Here is a 15,024-nt window from a genome sequence, read left to right on the forward strand (position 1 = left end):
TTCGGTACAGTTTTCGGTCTGAAGACAGCCAGTATCTGGGAGCCATTCGTCGAATCTTGTTGGCCTCGGCCTCATTCTCCGGAACTTTATCTTCGGTAAGGAAGTCTATGATCGGGCTCATCCAACTTGGACCAGCCACTGCCACCTGCACAATCTCTACTCCGGCTTGATCGGGAACATTCTTCGCATGGATGCTTGGCTCCCTTACAAGTTCTACCGTGATGAGCCTCGGCGTATCCTCGGTAGCCGATGAGGCTAACGTGGCAAGAGAGTCAGCGTGCTTATTTTGTGACCGGGCTACCTGGGATATCTTTACCGTTCCAAACTGACCGATAATCTGCTTTGCCGTACTGAGATAAGCTTTCATTCTGGGGTCCCGAGTTTCGAAGTCCCCAGTGATCTGATAAACAACCAGTCGAAAGTCAGAGTAGATCTCTACGTCCTTTGCGCCCAGATGTAATATTGCCCTTAACCCGGCCAGCATGGCTTCGTATTCGGCTTCGTTGTTCGAGACTTTGAACCCCAATCTGAGGGAGTGTTCTAGTCGTATACCCTCAGGGGTGACTATGACTATACCAGCCCCGGCCCCCATAGCATTCGATGCGCCGTCCACAAATAACCTCCACGGGCGAATCTCCGTACTACAGATTATCTTGCCTTCATCCTTGGGTGTAAACTCTGCGATGAAGTCAGCCAGAACCTGTCCCTTCACTGAGCTTCTAGGTCGGTATCTTATGTCAAATGATCCCAACCGAGTCCCCCATTTGGCAATCCGCCCTGTGAAGTCTGATCTCTTCAATAGTGACTGCAACGGATACTCGGTGAGGACGAACACTGTGTGTGCCTGGAAGTAATGTGGCAACTTTCTCGTGGCGTGCACCAGGGCCAAAACTAACTTCTCGAGAGGCAGGTACCTTGTCTCGGCATTGACCAAGGTTTTGCTCACGTAATACACCGGCATCTGCACTCCTTGGTCTCTTAGCAACACAGCACTTACTGCATGGTCGGTGACGGCGAGATACATAAACAGATCCTCCCCGGGCTCCGGGGCCGTCAACCTCGGCGCCTTTGCCAAATACTCCTTTAGCTCTCGAAAGGCTTCATCGCAGCTCTCGTCCCATCGAAACCCCTTCCACTTTTTCAGAAGCTGATAAAAAGGCCAGCAACAGTCGGCAGACTTGGAGATGAATCTGTTCAGGGCCGCTAACATTCCAGTGAGCACTTGCACCTCTTTGGGATTGCTTGGTGGTTTGAGGCGGTTCACGGCTTCTATCTGGTCGGGGTTAGCTTCTATTCCCCGAGTAGAGATCAGATATCCCAGAAACTTACCAGCCCCCACTCCGAAAGTGCACTTCTCGGCATTCAAGCGCAATCTGTGCCGACGTAGTATCTCAAACACTCCCCGGAGATCTTCGGTATGCTGCGACTCAATTCTGCTTTTCACCACCATATCATCGATATAAACTTCAACCGTGCATCCAATTTTCTCTCGGAACATTCTCGTCATCATTCGCTGATACGTAGCCCCGGCGTTCTTTAATCCGAACGGCATGACCTCGTAGTGATAATTTGCATTCGGGGAGATAAATGCTGTCTTTTCTCGGTCTTCAGGCGCCAAGGCAATCTTGTGGTAGCCCTGGAAGGCATCTAGGAAGCTCATCCTCGGGTGCCCGTATGTCGCATCTACTAGCTGGTCAATCTTGGGCATCGGAAATGGGTCCTTGGGACATGCCTTGTTCAAGTCTGTGAAATCCACACAAACTCTCCATTTCCCGTTCTTCTTCTTCACCAAGACAGTGTTTGCCAACCACTTCGGGAAGAATATCTCCTTTATGGCTCCGGAATCCTTCAGCCGTTGTACCTCCAGGTTTACTGCATCGACGTGTTCCCTCAACGCTCTTCTCGGTTTCTGCTTCTTTGGGGGGAATAACGGATCCACGTTGAGTCTGTGGACAATGAACTCGGGATCTACGCTGGGCACTTCATACGGGCTCCATGCGAAAACATCCACGTTCTGCAATAGGAACAACAACATATCTACCCTTTCCCGGTCGTTCATGCTTGTACCTATCTGGAAATACTTGTCAGCATCTGGGAGAATTCTTACCTTCAGCACCTCCTCGGCAACGTCCGCCCCAGCTTCCCCCTGGGGTTTCTGTAATTGCTATGAATTTTCTTTCTCGTTCTCCTCAGTTCGACCGAGCTGTTCCTTCTCCCACCGAACCGCGGCGACAAGGCACTGCCTCGCCACCTGTTGATTCCCCCTTACCACGGCAACTCCATTCTCAGTAGGAAATTTCACTTTCACGTGAAGGGTGGACGGGACAGCCCCCATGGCGTGAATCCACGGCCTTCCCAGGATTGCAATGTACGGTGCGAATGATCGGACTACTATAAATGTAACTATAACTGCCTTGCCTTCCATGTCCACTGGGAGAGAGATTTGCCCCTCGGGAATTACAACCCTCCCATCAAACGAGACCAACGACGTGTCATACTTTGCCAAATCCTGAGTCTTTAACCCTAGCCCTTCAAAGAGATCCGGGTACATGACGTCGGCTCCGCTTCCTTGATCAATCATTACCCTCTTCACCAGGAATCCGCCTATCCGGGCTGTCACCACCAAAGCATCGTCGTGGGGTTGGACCGTCCCCTCGAAATCGTCTTCTCCGAACGAGATGGTCAACCATCCAACTTTCTTTTTCTTCTTGGATGATTCTCCTTCCCCGCAGACCACTGTCAGTATCCTTTTTGCCGCTGCTGCCCTTCTTGGTGCAGCATGGATGACTTCGATTACCCCCAGGGGTGGTGGAAAGGGATTCCTTTTCTGTTGGGCACCCTGCCCGGTTTCTCAGTCAACGGAATCTGCTACAAACTCTTTCAAGTACCCGGCCCTTGCTAGCTGTCCGAGATGATCTTTTAATACCCGGCACTGTTCGGTTGTGTGCCCCTTGTCTCTGTGATAGGTGCAGTATAGGTTTTGGTTCCTCCGAGATGGGTTGCCCCCCATTTTGTTCGGCCACCTGAAGAATGGCTCGTTTTTGATCCGTTCCAGGATCTTGTGCACTGGCTCTTTAAACACCACATTGACCCCGTCGATCTGCACCTCTGGTCCCTGCATTCTGAAGTCTCGTTTCGATTTTGCCGGCAAAACGCTTTGCCGAGATCTCCCCACTAAAGGAGCTTTCCCCCTGCTTTGCAGCCGGTCATCTTCCAGGCGTTTGTACTCCTCTATGCGTCTCATCAGTTGCCTCATATCCTCGGGGGGTCTTCTCGTCAGTGACTCCCGTAATTCAGAATCCTCAGGGAGCCCCATTCTGAAGGTGCTTGCCGCAATTTTCTCGTTTCCTCCACCAATCTCGTTGTAGAGTTCCCAGTATCGGCTGGCATAACTCCGGAGGGTTTCCCCGACCCTCATCTTCATGGAAAGTAGTGCGTCGACCGGCTGTTGCACCCGGCTACATGTCACGAACCTGCTGCCGAATTCTTGAATCAGCTCGGCAAAGCTGTGTATGGAACCCTTCCGCAACCCATTGAACCATCTCAGTGCCGTGGAACCGAGACTAGAGGGGAAAACTTTACACATCAATGCATCGTTGTGCGCATGCAAAGACATCATGTGGATGTAATGGCTAACATGCTCCACGGGGTCTGTCCTTCCCTCATACGAATTGAAGGTGGTCGTGTGAATCTGCTCGGCATCGGGGCCCGTTCAATTTCATCGGAGAATGGTGACCGGGCCGCCATCCGCAAAGCCCGGCTCATTGCGTCCATGGAGGCATTGTGGTGCAGTCGTTCCTCCGGTGATTCTGATCCTTGGTGATCATAACCGTGCGACCGTGAACGGTTCCGCCGATGACGTGGTTCCCGTGATTGTCGGTGCGACTCTTGGGAGCGCGACCGGTCTCGGGATCGATGCGTATTAGACCGGCTGGAGGCCTCGCCCTGGTTTCTCCTTTGCTGGGAGTTGCGATTCCTTTCATCTCTCCGACCCCTTGCTTCCAACTCTAAGTCCATTACCAGTCTGCGTAACCGTTCCAGCTCTCGGTCCCTTTCGTCATGCTGCCGATGCGCCGAGACGTCCGAAACCGTCCAGTGTGTCTGAGTCGACCCTTCTCCTTGTCCGGACCCTTCCTCCCTTCTTGAGTGCTCCCTATCTTCCCGCCGTTTTTGCCTTCTCTCCCTTCATGTTGACCCTCGAGAAGATCCCATGGAGCCGCTTGGTGCACGCTCTCCTGAACGCTCCTCAGACATCCTTGTCGTTTGAGTCTCAGTCGAACCACAGCTTTGTAGGAGGGCCCCACGGTGGGCGCCAATTGTAAGAACCAAGTATAAGACCTATGGGCCTTGGATTACTTTGGGCTCACAATCTATTTGTAGTGGGTTTGAAGATTTCCTACTATGGGTCGTTCTCGGCAAAGAGACTCAAAGCAACGCCCAGTTGATATTCACTCCTTCACTCTTTTCCCTCAAATTTTCTGAACCCCTATCTTCTCCCAACTTTCTTCTATTTATAGCCAAGGTTAGTGGGGAGGTTATGATTACAGCCACCGTTAGTGCTACTGAAGGTCCAATGTTTTCTGATTAAAGTGGATGTTCAGGTGGGAGGGCGGTGCGGCATTTATGATCTTGGAACTTGGTTCCATCTTGCCTGATTATGTTCGGCAATTCAGTTTCCTGTGCAAATCGCACCTTCCCGGGAAAGGTTTATATACATAACCGGGAACTTTTGACTGACCACCACTTGGACCCCAATATCTTACACTTGTTTGTTCATCAAGGAAGCTTTAAGAAGGGAGCAGGAGAACTGGACCTTTTTGATGGGCCTGTGCCTAAGGCCGGCATAGGACTGGGCCCAGGGCCTGTATGGGCCTGTGCCCAAGGTCGGCATGAGGCTGGGCCCGGGGTCTGTGTGGGCCTGGGATCTAGGTGCCGTACAATAGTTATTCCTATGGTTTAGCTATTCAATAGTTTGGTTATGTTTTTATTACAGGGAATAGTCATTCCTTATGAATAGCTATTCTTTAAAATGAGGAATAACTATTCTTCTCTAAAAGGATTGTAATAACCATTCCTTAGTAGATGTAATAATTTCTAACATTAATATATTTTCAAATAAAAAACTTTCCATATCCACCAAACAATTATAGAAATAAAAAATCATCAAAAAATAACTCATCTCTCTAAAATTTAAAATAAATTATTTTTTAGGAAATATATTTGTATGAATGAGATATTTCCTAAAATAGATCATAAGTTTTATTCTAATGTTACAACTCACAACCAAACTAATGAATATGTTTAGTTATTCCATTACAACACCTTTTATTCCTGGTAATAAAGATTATTATTCCTGTTGTAATCTACATTTAGTGTACCAAATGTACCCTAAATAAAATAAATAAATAAATAAATAAAAAGTTCCCACTTCACAGCTCCAAGAAGGGCCAAAACTTCCCACTACCCCACGTTCTTTGAAAAAAAATTATAACTAGAACTAAAACTACCCACAGACAAAGCCCAAAAAAAAAAATGCCCTAAGTTCCCCAAAAAACAAATAAAAACTACTCACATTCACATCACATAAGGAATCGGGAAAAACTTCTAAAAAAAATTCTCCTTTTTTTTGTTGCTCTCTTCCCCTTTTCAAAATTGTGGAATAACATAAGGAAAAATTCTAAAAACATTAGATTCTATAAACTTCTTCTTCATTATTTCATCCTATTTCTAATTGACACTATCTTCTTTCATACTCACTGTTTCATATGCTGAATGCTTCTCAAAGGTAAGACATTTTCCTGTCAAAATTGGTAAGTCTTTGAACAAAATTTATATACTCTTTGATCTTTTGTGATACTTGGACTATATGAAAGGTGTTATAGAAAATTTGGTTATGAATGAAAAATTATCACACTAAACCCAAATGTATAATATTAAATGTGTATAACTCAAATTGTGATGAATGAAAAATTATGATAATAAACCCAAAAAAAAGAGCTTCATCGCACGCATAAAGCATGTTTGATAAAGCTAGTATTATTTTATTGATTTGTATGTAAAAATAAAAACTAGGATGTTGGGTGAGTTATAAAATGAAATGGTAAAATAGATAAAATAAATTTTTAAGTTGTAAAATAAATTTTTTTTTTTTTTTTGACATTCCAAATGCTAATGCTTGCTTGAATAGTAACTTTTTCTTTTAAAGAAAAAAAAAAAAAGAACAAAATTACCACAAGAATTTGTTCACTGCTTCGTAGACTGTTCCTGCCAACTACACAAACAGTTCCACCGGAATCTCCACCGGTTCCAATTTTATCAGATGTTCCCGAAGGGACTTTTGTGTTTGTGTGTTTGGAATCTTTGGATACCATGAAAGCCTTTTTAATAGACAATACATTCTATTGGCCAATAGTGGGGGTTTAAAAAAAATTTCCCAGGGTGATGCAACCTTAATTAAAATATTAAAATAAATAAATAAATATATTATATTAGCAATGGCCTAAGTTTCCGGTTCAGTCGGCCCTACGTGAAACACATTAGTGAGCTTCAAACCCACTTACAAGAAGAATAGGAGATCAAATAAAAAAAGAATAGGGGATCATTTTTATCTAGCCTAACTAGTACATTGATGGGCCAAGCCACCCATTGGACCAAAACAGTTTTCACTATTGGGCTTTCACCTCTGGCATTTTGGCCATATTTCACTTACCATGCCAACACTTTAAGGTCTGTTTGATTGAAGAAGTAAAAAAGTAGGATGATAGAAAAGTGAAAAGATAGAAAATATTTAGTTTTCTTTCGTGTGTATTTGGTGGGAGGGGTGGAAAAGTGGGAGGGTGAAAAACTTTTTTGTTTGGTTGAAAAGAAAAATGAGAGGATAGAAATGTAGTTTATATAAATTAACTATTATACTTGTAAGGACTGAAATTGGATTGGACCCAATATAGGCTTGGAATTTAGCCCAAGAAACCCAAACAATAAATTTGTAGAGTGTGGATGAAAGAACTAGATCTACTCTAGAAGAAATATAATAAAATTTGCTAATTTAAGGCTATTAAACACAAGTAAGATGAGAAAGTCTGTCCTCGGAGTGGCCTAAGGAGCTTATATTATATTGTCTTGTTGATCAACAAAGTTACAAGAGTTCGCAATCTTATTGTAAAAATTTCTTGATTTCTTCTCCCATCCTTCTTTTTTTTTAGTACATCTTCTCATGCTATATACTACAATCTTGGTATCATCCCTACCATACACGTGTAGGTTAGATTCTGGGAACTCCTCCCTGTCCCATCCAACACCTCCCAGAACCATCAACTAATAGCTGTAACGCTGCTTGACCACTGTTCAGGCATCACCTCCACATTAATGCGGCCAGAGAGTTAGTTGGGAGGTATTTAATGTAGAGGTAGCAGCTTTTTGAAGATATTTGTTGCCCTTCTCCTTTCTTACCCCTTATCCAACGTCCAACTCTTAGTTGTGATGTAACTTCGAAGAAAGTCTATGATGATACGACACTCTTACTAACCTCGGACCTTTATTGCCCAGATGGCTTTTCTCCTCAGACATTTGTTGGGCTTATCTCATATTATCTCTACTTTTCTCTTTATTCCTTTTCCCCTTGTAATCTTATCTGGATATCCTCGGATTAGCTAATATCCTCGGATTGGGTCATAGGCCTAGTTAATACAGCCTTAACAGTACCTCCTGATTAACTGGCCCCCACAATAACCCCTCAAAATCTTGCTTTTCGACTCCTCGGGAGGAAATGATGATTTTGACGTCCTCAGCCCATCTTGTTTATGGTCCTATTCTGTATTCCTGACCTCCTATATGTCTTTTTACCTGCTCAAGGTACGCTCCTGACGCTTCGGCATCCAGAGTGTGCATCATTAAATTTTGGCGGCGCCCTTGTCCCCCACGTTTAACGGTAGGATGTAAATCGTACGGTGGAAGATTTTTCTCATTTTACGAGCGGGAACTTTCCCGCTTGTAATTTCTACACTACTATAAATAGCTTTTTCAAATCAATTCCTTTTCCTACTTTCAACAATCACACAATCCTAGAACTCATACATTAAACTTTTCTCCTTCTTTCATCTCCCTATGCATCTACAAATACTAGAAATTTGTCCGAGGACCCCCTTTTTTAAACCTGTAAGTTTTCTTAAACCCTCTTAGTTTTCGTTTTAAACTTGTTAATTTTTCTTTAAAGCCTTTTAGAAAAAATGGGTAAGTTCAAACATTTAGTCGAGTCCGAGGAGGGTATGGAGAGTTTCAAGGCTCAGTATAGGATCCCACCACAGTAGGCATGAGGTACGCTGTTCAGGGGGAGTGGGTAGGTGCTAGAAAAACCGGAAAGGTGGTCATTCCCATGATCGCTTTTATAGAAGGAGGGATGACCATTCCTATGGGTACCATCATTAAGAATTACCTTAGGTTCTTTAGGCTATCTCCCACTTAGTGCGTCCCAAATATGTTTAGGGTCCTGAGGAGTATAGAAGTTTTAAACGAGAGAATGAACCTAAATTTAACCCACCACATCGTGAATTGGGTATACAGCTTGCACCACCTGAAGGGACAAGGGAATTACCTTAAGTTGAGGCATCCCGAAGTAAGGTTAATTCAATGTCTCCTCACTTCAAACAAAAACTTAAAGGAGGATTTCCTAATCTTTTCTGGGGAATGGGACGATGGCCTACCCTGTCCGACTAAGGAGGGAGAACCAGGTGGGGGTAAAGTCGTAGATTTATGTGTCTTGGTTTGCATTTTTTTTTTTTTTTTTGGTTTCCCAACACTCTTGTTTTTTATGAAATTTTATTTTAATTCAATGATTTTGCAGATAGAAATTCTACTAAACCCAAGCTCAGTTTAGTCAACAAAAAGAGCTTAGATTGGATCTTGCAAGCCGAGGTGTACGTGAACGAAGCTGACGGTCAACTACGAGCAGCCCACCTAATTCTTGGGTACACACCCCTCTCGCTCGTATTCCAAGCCCCTAAGTACGTAATCAAGGCCCGCGACCCTCGGCTCCACCGTATCAGTGTTTCCTACCAAGGGTTCGTTATTCTAGAGGGTGTCCCAATTCCTGAAGCTACTCCCCGTACTCAAACACTCTTTGTGGCCACTCCTTCAATAGGAGCATCCTCATCCCAGCTCATTCTTGAGGAAAGGGAAGAAAGAAAAGAAGAAGAAGAAGAAGAAAAAGAAAAAGGTTCGGAGGGTATTGTGAACCTAACAGACTCCTCAGACGAATTTGAAGTATTCAACTAGCCACCATCTCCCGAGAGCATACCAGACGAAATGGGCATCCAGAGGAAGCTTCAGAAGAGTTTGATGGAACTGATAGAAGATCAACCCGGAAGAGGTGCACCGGGGAAGTTTACTCAACCTAAACTTCCTTCTCCTCCTCCCAAATCTCCTCTCCCTCCTCCTCAGCCATCTCTGCCCTCTAGACCCGAACCTGCTAATCCAAAGAGAAAGAGAGAGCAGAAAGGTAAAGACGTGGTGGAGACCAAGAGATCTCGTCCAACTCATGAAGACGAGGCTTAGCGAGCTGTGAAGCAGCAAAAGGTTAGCCACGTGTCACAACGAGGCATGGAGAGAGCGGACACTCAGCCTCCAGAGTCACAGGCTTAGCTCCCAGCACCCATGCTCGCCTATGAGCCCTTGAGAGATGATGCATCACTCAGGGACTTTAACGAGGGCATTGCGTTCTACGTTGCTTTGGCCGTGGAGAAGGCCTTGTTACTTCCGAAAGATATGTCTGAGCTGCGGAATATTAGGAAGAATGAGGTCTTCCTCAATTGTAAAAGATATTTAGGCATAGTATGATGTTAACCCCTTTTTATTTTTTTACTTATAATTATTATATATATATATATATATATATATATATACACTTTTTATTTGTTATGGTATTAACCCTTTTCTTTTAGGCTGTCCAAGCCACTTTCAGGTTTAAGGAGACAACCAATTCATGCTACTAGCAACTGGAAGATGAAAGAAAAAGACAGACAGCAGTTGTGCAAACACTCACCATTACCCAACAAAGCAATGCTGAATTGAAGAAAAAGCTGGCCGATGAGGAGCATGCCGGCTGGAGTGCTGACTCGGCCCTGGAGGGTGCGCAAAGGCAAGCCGAGGACCAAAGGAAGCGCCTGCGCGAGACCACTAATCAATTGACTGCTTCTAAGGAACAGATGGCAGCTCTCAAGAAACAACTGGAAGAAGCCCAAAGGCTTAGGGATCAGGCCAAAAAAGCAAAGGTCGAGGTGGAGAAAGCAAGAGTAGAGGCCGAGAAGGCAAAGGAAGAGGCTGAACAGCATGGCTATGACATCGACGTAGCAGAGATCGAGGATACCCTCCGGGCAGAGGTCCCTGCCGTATGTCGTGCCTACTGTGCTCAGACTTGGGAGGAAGCTCTCAACCGAGCTGGGGTTGAGGCTTCTTCTGAGCTGAGAAGCCAGAAAAAATATATTTCCCCCAAGCCATACGAGTTTTGAACCTTCCTCCCAACCAAGGGGAGGCAGTCTCTACAATTGCTGCCACCGCTGAGGAGGCCTAGACTTTGGATCCTCTTTCTCCCAATCAGCCGAAGCAGTCCAAAGAGCCTGAACTTCCTAAAGATACCTCTTCGAACAAGACTACAGAGGTTCCTCAGGATGGGGCAGCTTCTCAAAGTTTCGAGCAGGCTCTAACTTTAACCACCATACCTGCTGGAGAAGTCCCTAAAGAGAAAGAGAAAGTTGTTCCTCCTGAGGCAGTTGATAAAGCCCCCAAGGGCAAGCTCTAAATAAAGTTAAAACCATAACTCTTTATTTTTACATAGGGTAGTTGCTGTCAATGTAATGAAAGTCTCTTTTTTTCTTTTTGGGACAAATTTTAATGTGATGTAGATTTCACCTTTCCAAATTTACATGTGTTATTATTATTTTATCTTTTATTTATGTAATTTTCACTTTGTCTGTTCTTTATTCATACATAACCATATGCCATAGATGAATGAAGTTTACCGATATGAGGGAAAAAACAATTTTATATATTTTAATTGAGAATCCGAGTAAATCATGACTGTTGAACCCACAGAACTCTCAAGACATGCTCTTAATTTATCAATTCTAATAAGTTTCCAACTCTGAGAAAATATCAAAACATTTGAATAACAGGCAAGTCTAGGATACCTCAAAATGCTTCAAGTGATGCTTATGGATTTTACTTTGGCTTACAAATTTGATCATAATCCAGTGCAAGGGGTATTAATTTCTACTAAGTTTATGGTCCAAGGAACCTGACATAACTTGATTTCTGTATAATTCTTCAATAGGTGTTGTGGGGCCCAAATGATTTATGGGCCAGGCCCATCTACCCGGGGAGAATCCAAAGGCCCAAGCCAAGGAGGGCTATGGCCCAAGCTCGACAAGATAGCCTATGGATACCGCCGGGGAGAATCCAAAGGCCCAAGCTCGACAAGATAGCCTTTGGATACCGCCGAGGGCAGTTCAGTCCTCGGCAGACCCAAAGTCCCCCCAGAAAGAGGGGTAAAAACGGTATAGGACTGAAACTTGGAAGAAAGATCTAAAATATCCAGGGAAAGCTGCCCTTACTGCCATTCAATGCTCTGAACCTGACAGAGCCGCATTCTTTGGCTTTTACAACCACCCCCAACGACTTTGAGTATGGGCTGATGGGACAAGTATCAATCTTGGAAAGGTTGACCTTATATGTGGACGAAGGACAATGAACGCAGGCAAATATAAAAGGAAAAATAAGTAACCTAAAGAAGGGGCTGGGAAAAATGGCCAAAAACCAGAGCCTCCCAGCCCACCTCCAGGAGAAAGACTCCATGGGTGAAGATAACCTAGACACGCACGAATACCATGAAAAACCCACCGCCTGGTGACTAAGGCCTAGCCTTCTAAACCCACGCTCTACAAATGATATTGTTTGGGCTTTTTTACGTACGAACCCAACACCGCTACGGTTCGTTACGAATTGTGTCCTTACAGGTGTCATAGGGTATTAATTTCCACTAAATTTGTGGTCCAAGGAACCTGACATAACTTAGTTTCTATTTAATACTTTAATAAATGTCATAGGGTATTAATTTCCACTAAGTTTGTGGTCCGAGGAACCTGACATAACTTAGTTTTTGTTTAATACTTCAATACATGTTATAGGGTATTAATTTCCACTAAGTTTGTGGTCCGAGGAACCTGACATAACTTAGTTTCTGTTTAATACTTCAATAGATGTCATAGGGTATTAATTTCCACTAAGTTTGTGGTCCGAGAAACCTGACATAACTTAATTTCTGTTTAATATTTCAATAGATGTGATAGGGTATTAATTTCCACTAAGTTTGTGATCTGAAGAACCTAACATAACTTAGTTTCTGTTTAATACTTCAATAGGTGTCATAGGGTATTAATTTCCACTAAATTTGTGGTCCGAGAAACCTAACATAACTGAGGAAACACATGATATATGATCGGAATAAATTAAAGGAAAACTAAACAGGACTATTTTTATTAATAATAATACCTCTTTAGATTGTTTATATTCTAAGGCTGGAGTACAGTTTTTTCATCTAGATCCTCCAAATAATATGCACATATTCCTGCCACTGAAGTGATCCAATACGAACCTTCCCAATTAGGCCCCAATTTTCCCCAGGCTGGATTCTTGGTGGTTCCCAAAACTTTCCTTAGTACCAGATCTCCTATGGCTAACGGCCTAAAATTTACATTGGTATCGTAACTTTACTTGAGTTTATGTTGGTAGTAAGCCAATTGGACCATTACATTCTCCCTTCGCTCTTCGATCAAGTCCAGACTTTTTTCCAACAACCCATCATTACCGTTCGGAGTAAATGCATTAGTTCTCAATGTCGGGAAACCTGTTTCCAGAGGGATTACGGTCTCGGCTCCATATGTCATTGAGAAAAGGGTCTCTCCTGTTGACCGTCGAGGCGTTGTTCGATACATCCAAAGGACATGTGGTAATTCCTCCACCCATTTTCCCTTTACTTCGTCCAACCTCTTTTTAAATCCATTCACTATAACCTTATTGATAGCTTCAGCTTGCCCATTTCCTTAAGGATAGGCCAAAGTGGAATATATGTTCTTTATCCCCAGATTAGAACAGTATTGCCTGAATGCTTTGCTATCAAACTGAAGGCCATTATCCGAGATGAGGGTATGGGGAACCCCAAATCGAGTTACAATATTCTTCCAAATAAATCTTTTGACATCTACATCTCTGATATTAGCCAAAAGTTCAACTTCGACCCACTTGGTAAAATAATCTGTGCCGACCAGCAGGTACTTTTTGTTTCCTAGTGCTTTAGAGAAAGGACCTACAATATCCAAACCCCATTGAGCAAAAGGCCAAGGGTTGGAAAGATGATTAAGAACTTCTCCAGGCTAGTGAATGTTTGGAACGAATCTTTGATATTGGTCACATTTTCTAACATATTTTTGCGCTTCTTTCTGCATACCTGGCCACTAGTATCCTTGAGTAATGGCCTAGTGAGATAGGGATCTTCCCCTCGTGTGGCTTCCGCAGATTCCTTCAAGTAGTTCCTCTAGGAGTGATTCTGATGTCTCGGGATGTACACAAAGCAGATATGGCCTAGAAAACAAACGTTTATACAACTTTTTGTCCTCGGACAACCAAAACCGAGGAGCTTTCCTTCGTATTTTCTTAGCTTCTGCTTTCTCCTCAGGCAATATATCCTTTCGAGGAATAGCAGTATAGGGTCCATCCAACTCGGCCCTAAATTGATTTGATGGATCTGGAGCAAGTCTTTCTTCGTTGGGGTGGGAATGCATAAATCCTCAACAATTATCACTCGGGGCAAATTCTGTGCCGAGAAAGTGGCAAGGGTAGCTAAGGAATCTGCATGGATATTTCCACTTCTGGGGATATGTGATAAGTCAAAGGATTCAAATTTTGTCTATATACGCCTAACTTGACCCAAATATTCTTGCATTCTTGTATCTCGGGCTTCCAGTTCCCCTTTTACCTGGCCTACGACCAGTCTTGAATCTGAGAACATTTCCACTACCCTTCCGCCCATTTTCTGGACCATCACCATTCCCATCAGCAAAGTTTCATATTCCGCTTCGTTGTTTGTAGCCGAGAATCCCAACCTCAATGACTTTTCAATGGTGATATTTTCAGGGGATACTAAGACTAGCCCCACTCCTGCTCCCCGCTGGTTTGCTGCTCCATCCACATATACTTTTCAGGATGAGAAGTCTTGTGTGGAGATTAGGCCAACCGATTTTTCATCCATACCATGTTACTTCACCTCTGCTTCTTCTGGAAGTTCAGCAAACTCAGTTACCAGATCGGCGAAGACTTGGCCTTTCACAGAGGTACGAGGCATATATTTGATGTCGAAAGCCCCTAGAATCGTGCCCCATTTAGCAATCCTCCTGGTATAATCCGTGCTCCAAAGTATAGATTTGAGCGGTAATTGGGTTAGAACAACCACGATGTGCGCCTGGAAATAATGGGGCAATTTTCGTGTAGCATGCACTACTGCCAAGATGGCCTTTTCCAGGGATAAATACCGCACCTCGGCTTAATGAAGTGACTTACTTACGTAATAGATTGGTCTTTAGATGCCACTGTCTACTCGTATGAAAATAAAACTTACCGCATGAGAGGCTACCGCCAGGTAGGCAAACAGAACTTCGTCCACCTTAGGACTGAACATGATGGGCGGCTGAGATAGGTACTCTTTCCGTTGCTGAAATGCTATAGCACACTCCTCGGTCCATTTAAATCCTTTCCATTTATGTAGTAAAAGGAAAAAAGGTCTGCACCTATCAGCTGACCTAGAGATAAATCGATTCAAAGCAGCAGTTATCCCTGTCAGTTTCTGGACCTCCTTGGGGTTCCGAGGGCAAGCTGTTAATGTCCTTAATCTGATTTGTGTTCACCTCAATTCCCCTGTGAGTCACCATGTAGCCCAAGAACTTTTCGCAGCCTACACCAAATGAACACTTTGAAGCATTC

This window comes from Quercus lobata, chromosome 12 (assembly GCF_001633185.2).
Source record: "Quercus lobata isolate SW786 chromosome 12, ValleyOak3.0 Primary Assembly, whole genome shotgun sequence".
In the NCBI taxonomy this organism is placed as follows: domain Eukaryota; kingdom Viridiplantae; phylum Streptophyta; class Magnoliopsida; order Fagales; family Fagaceae; genus Quercus; species Quercus lobata.